At 38.1% G+C, this 6,393-nt stretch overlaps 1 protein-coding gene across 1 annotated transcript in view; it reads left to right on the top strand.

Moving 5' to 3' along the window:
• Positions 1 to 6,393, top strand: part of LOC129273049 (G-protein coupled receptor 83-like) — a 182,573-nt gene that overhangs the window by 93,384 nt on the left and 82,796 nt on the right. The window lies entirely within an intron of this gene.

Here is a 6,393-nt window from a genome sequence, read left to right as displayed (position 1 = left end):
GGCACCAGCAAAAATTTAGAGTCATTAAGTGGGCGCGCGAAGCGCGCTCAATTGCCAGGTATACTGACCTGATAGAGACATTTTAAGGACTGTGCCATTAAACGGATATGTATCTTAGTGATCAAATAATGCGAGCGCGAAGCGCGAGCTGAAAATGTTTGATATTCAGTCCTAAAAAGGGACATTATAAGCAAAGTTTTGTAATCATGATACGTACCTGTCTTACAAAACAAACAATGCGAGCGCAAAGCGCGAGCTGAAATTTTTTGTATAACTTAACCCTAAAAAGGGACATTTTCAGGACTATCTTTTGGAATTTATGAAGTGCGTACGTATCTCATCATAGTCATCTAATGCGAGCTCCAAGCGCTTGCTGATTTTGTTAGAATTACACTGGCACATGAAGCACTTTTTGTGGTCATTGTAATCATGAACATGATACGTATTTCACTAATGAAATATTGCGGGCGAAAAGCGCGAGCTGACAATTTCTGAAATTCAGACCTGAAGAGGGGCATTCTATATGGCTTGTTTGTAGGAATTTACTATTTCACTAATTAAGTGATGCGAGCGCGAAGCGCGAGCTGAAAATTTGTTATAATTAGATCAGAAAAAGGGACATTTTAAGGACTGTCTTTAGGAATTCGTGCACTGCAAAAACGCCGGTGTTGATTTAACACCAGCCTGGTATCTATATCGGTCCACACCAATGCGAACGTAAGCACATACTGGAAATGTTTTATTAAGGCCTTAAAAGGGGACAATCACTTTAAGTATATAGTCATGAAAAAAGCATATGTCACTACATAAAACAATGATAACTTGAAGTGCGTGAAGATAGTTTGGTGCATAATCTTTGTGGACTTAAAATACAACAGGACTATATATCTCATTAGTCAGACAATGCGAGCACCAGGAATGATGCAACCCCAACCTGCCCCCATCCCCACCCTAAGCACCTTCTGACACCATAAATAAAAATAAAAAAAAGTTTAGTAAAAATAACATTTTTTGTGTTTTTTGCCAACTGCAAACTTGTAGACAAGTCTACAAGTTGTAGACTTGTCTTCATGAATTTGCCAACTGCAGAGTTACCAGTTTTGTAAGTCTTGCGTTCTGTTCTTTTCAAATCTGAAACGGGGCAGTACTTGTACATCACTTTGCTGACTGGTAGAGCGTATAGTGTTCTGCCACTTTAATAGGCCCACTTTATAATTTGCCAACTATACTTTGGCTTTGATTATTCAACTTAAACCTTGGAAATTCATCCCACCCAATATTTATGTACCTAGTCTTGCCTCTAATTTTACAAAACTAATGTGTTTGTTAAATCGTCAATAATTGTGGTATAATTTGCAAACTAACAAACTTGTTCATATTGGGGGAGGACTGGGGGCTTACTTTGTGTGTTATTATAGCTCCATCTGTTTTGTACTTAGTATTTTGCTGACTAGTAGGGCTCTAAGCCTGGCTACATGGACTTGGATTTGCTTTCTTTCTTTCTTTCTTTCTTTCTTTCTTTCTTTCTTTCTTTCTTTCTTTCTCTCTCTCCCCCTCTCTCTCTCTTTCTTTCTTTCTTTTTCTCCCCTATCCTCCATTTTGCCAACTGGTGCATGATTTTGCCGACTGCCACGAATGTTGGGGGGGGGGGGGTGTCACACCCCCCCCATACCCCCCCCCCTCTAGCTACGGCCCTGGGGGGGCCTCGGGGCCCGGGTCCCCCGGGTAGGGTAACATATGGAGGCGCAAAAAAGAAGAAAAGAGAGGGGAAAAAAGGGGAGAAAAAAGGAGGGAAAGAAGGGGCGCCGAATTGCCGATGTTCCACCTAGGGGCACCGAATTGATGTCCGACATGGGGGCCCCGAATTAATGTTCGACAGAGGGGCACCGAATCGATGTTTGACATAGGGGGCGCTGAATTTATGTTCGACCTAGGCGGGCGCCGAATCAAAGTTCGAATTAAGGGCGCCGAATTAAAGTTTTATATAGGGGAAGGCACCGAAATGATGTTTGACTTATACGGGCGCCGAATCAATTTTCGACATAGGGGCTCCAAAAGAAAAAAGGTCTTCATCACAAATTTTACGTCGTTTCGTACTGAAAAAAATATTTAGGGGGTGGGGTTCAATTCTTAGGGGCGTATTGGGTATAAACAAAATTTAAGGGGAGGGGGGTTGAAGGCCCTGTAACCACCCCTCCTGCGTACACAACTGGTTCTTCCAACAACATGCACCAACACCAAACGTAATCGATATCAGTATGTTTATTCTTCATATAATCTATTAAGGAAAAGAAGCAAGCGAATATGTGAATGAGCACTGGTTTTGATAAAACATTATCTTTCCGTCCAGTGACGTAATGAGCCAAAAATTTTGAGTGGTCCAGACACGGCGCATGGGGCAACATTTCTATTAAAAAAAAAAAGAAAAAAAAAACAACAATGCGAGCGAGCAAAAAAGTCTGCCTTTTAATAAAAACAAATTTAATGTTGTGATACATTTTGCCATATATATTTCACCCTTTTCCCTTTCTTTATTTTTCTCCTTTATTTTTCTTAGTCATGAAACTTCGGGGGCGGGGCCATGACCCCAACCCCCCCCCCCATCTGCACTCCAGTGTTCTTGTCGGAAAAAGAGTTTTGTGTTGTCCCTGATCAAATTAACTAAAATTGTTATGCCTCGCGGTCTGACAAGATTAGATTAGAACAATCGTGGACCTATGGAACAATGAACCTATATATTTTTTTACAGCAGGGACCTCTGCCATCCCCTCTAATTGATTAACGTGACGCCCGTTCTCGCAAGGTTTGGTACTTGAGACAATTCTGTTTTGTCTCAATATTTATTATTTATGGCAAATCTACCCCAACAAAAATTTGATATGTATAAAAAAGTGGAAGAATAACATAAACGCTGAAAATTAATAAAATTATGAGTTCTCAAAGTTTCGCTTATTATTATTTTTTACATAACAGAGTGATGTGCGGATGAGAGAGTCGAGGGGCTCAAATTTAAATCAAATTCAAATTCGTTATTTTCATTCATTTCCAACAGAACAAAATAAAATGGTCGTAATTACAGTGGAACAGGCACTTTTTTACTATGAAGTATGAACAAGATGCAGTGGCGTACCCAGGATTTTCCAAAGGGGGGCAAATTCGTCCGCCAAAAAATTTGACAAGCAAAATATAAGGTCTTCAACCACAAATAAAGGATTTCGCACCAGAAAAAATTGACAAGCAAAAAAAAAAAAAGGTCTTCAACCACAAATAAAGGATTTCGCACCAGAAAAAAAATTGACAAGCAAAAAAAAAAAGGAAGGTCTTCAACCACAAATAAAGGATTTTGCACCAGAAAAAAATTGACAAGCACAAAAAAAAGGGGTTAAAGTGACTCGTCAGGGGGGGGGGGGCAGGGTACGCTAGTGACAAGATGGGTAATTTACTATTTTTTAGCACCAGCTGGTGCTAAAAAATAGTAAAATACCCATCTCATGAGGAGAGTCTTTTAACAGAAACTTGATTTTTTTTAATAATCCCTAGGCATTAGCTGGTGTTCTTTCCCTTTTTGAGTTTTTTTTTATTTGATATTGTATATTGGATATTGTATGATGATTATTTTCAATGTAATGAATTTGACTATTGTTACGAGTATAATGTGTACCTGGAAATGAAATAAAATAAAATATACATGTATATTTTTTCCATGAGTAAACAAAATAATAATTAAAAGCAAATGATTATATACACATCAATTTATGTTCAAATGGAGTGATCCGCTTCAAAGAAAATGCTTGTAGTTTGTGGACCCTGCAAATGTCACCAACTCACGAATGTTCTCACTGAGATGATAATTGGACGTTCTAAGCACTTTTTTTACTATATGAAGTACGAACAAGATGGGTATAATTTAAGTAATTGATGCGAACGCGTTTTGTAAAAAACATGCAGGATGCATATCTCGCTAAATAAAAAACTTGAATCTAGAGAAGAATCGTTTTATATTGACTTGAACACTGGATTTTTTAGCACCATGCTCTCCCATTGAACATAATGTTTATTTATATCAATCAACAGCCACTGCGAGCGCGCGGCGTGAGCGAAATTTTGAATTTTACGTAATCAACTGAGAGATTTATGTTAGTGACTAATATTATTGGGAACTAACAGTGACTTGAGAAAATTTTCAAAATTTGAAGAGTGAAAATTCTGTTTTGGAGTAGGATGTTTATAAAACACTATTTGGGGTGAGTTTTCAAAATTTCAACTGCCCCCTTGGTGCCGCCACTGACTTAGGGCATACCATGCATTTCGTCTTATATCCAACTTGGTCCAACGATACTTAATCTATTGATGAACTGCATGTTTATGAACCATTTGCCACTAATTAAAGAGCGAAATACTTCTAATAAGTAGACCATGGAAATACCAAGTGAATATTCAAACAAATAATAGTTATGTGAAAAAAAAATAACATATAGACACAATAGGTAATTGATATCCATGATGGTGTTATAGGCAATCTCAGATTAGACCCCACCGTATATGCTTATAAAGAATGGTTTAATGACAAATGAAGGGAGCACAAAATGGCGTGTGTGGGAAAATTTTCTTACAGATCCCAAGAGAGCGATGTGATCCAGCACAAACTTGACCTTAATTTTGAAAACAAAAATCAAATTTTGTGTTTGATTTCAATTTTGAGTTATCATGGCCCTGCATGGGAATTAAGCTATAGGCCCTATAGGGTGTTGCACGTGTATTATTCACCGTAGGCAGCACCCCCTGAAATCTGTCAGTAATCTGTTAGGTATTGTAGGGCAAAACTGCTAGTATAAGCCAAGCCACTGGCGTAAATCCCGGGGGGGGGGGATGGGGGGGATATATCCCCCCCACTTTTCGAGGAGGGGGGGATGGCCTGTACAAACATCCCCCCCACTTTTTACGAAAGAAATGAAAAAAAAAATCACAAGAGATAATTGTTTTATTGGTGAAAATTCTTCCAAAAATACCGCTTAACAAATAAAATAATATTATTGAATCATAAAATGCAAATAAAGAGCCAGTTCACCATTTCCAAACGAAATACTTCCAATTCATCAATGTTGGGGTCTTTGGGAAGGGATTAATATGGAATGTCAAATTTTTTAAAATGTAATCTCTAATAAACCATTAAACCATCATGGGGTAAAAAAGATAATAATATTGGAGGGGTATTTGCCATATGGACATACAGTGGCGTAACTACGGGGGACATGGGGGGCACATCCCCCCCATCGGCTGACCAAAAAAAAAACGGGGAAAGGGGGAAAAGGAGAAAAGAGGGAGAAAGGAAGAGAAACGTAGTGGGAAAGAAGAAAATATTATTCGTTATAATGTTATATTATATTATAATTATGTTAAGTTACATTACATAAGAAACATTTTTATCATAACTTTATGAAACATAATTTGCCCAGGACCTACGTCTCAATTGTTCCTGGTGCTCGCATTGTCTGTTTAACGAGATATATAATCCTGTTGTACCAAAACATCCCGTTTTCAAGTCAATATAAACCAAATATATTTCCTAGCACTTGAGTTATCATTGTTTTATGTAGTGACATATGCTTTTTTTTCATGACTCAAAAGTGATTGCCCCATGTTAAGGTCTTCGTATATATGAAACATTTCCTGTCCGTGATTACGTTCGCATTTTTCATGGATTGGTGAGATATGTCTGCTCTTCATGAATTCTTAAAATCAGTCCTTAAAATGTCCCTTCTTCTGATCTTCTTCGCGCTCGCATCATTTGGTTAATGAAATACGTATGGTCCTGGTTAATTCCTACAAAGAAAACTTAGAATGCCCCACTTCAGGTCTGAATTATCTAAGTTTTCAGCTCGCGCTTCGCGCTCGCATTGTTAAGTGAGACAGGTACCTATCATGATTACACAAATTTGATTATAATGTCCCTTTTTAGGTGTGAATATAAAAAAAATTCAGCTCGCGCTTCGCGCTCGCATTATTTGATGAGTGAGATACATATCCGTTTAATGAGATTGTCCTTAAAATGTCTCTATTAGGTTACTCACTCAGTCATTCAAAAATTTTGCTGGTGCCCCCCCCCCCCATGCCGTGACCCACGGTACGCCACTGTGGACATATCAATGACAATTCCTTGCATATCTAAAAACATGATTGCAAAAAAAATGCCAAAATATTTCAGTCATCCCCCCCACCCATCAACACGGATTTACGCCAGTGAGCCAAGCAGAAACAAAACCAAAATCAGCTTCATTTTGTAGCTATCGATACCCATTTTTTATTTTGCTTCAAATTGCTTTTAAATTTAAATTAGTTTAAAAAGTCGTTCCCAGGGACCAGGACATTATTCACAAAAGATAAGTATCCCTG

This window comes from Lytechinus pictus, chromosome 12 (genome assembly GCF_037042905.1).
Source record: "Lytechinus pictus isolate F3 Inbred chromosome 12, Lp3.0, whole genome shotgun sequence".
NCBI classification, from domain to species: Eukaryota; Metazoa; Echinodermata; class Echinoidea; order Temnopleuroida; family Toxopneustidae; genus Lytechinus; species Lytechinus pictus.
This window is presented reverse-complemented; position numbering and strand designations above follow the sequence as displayed.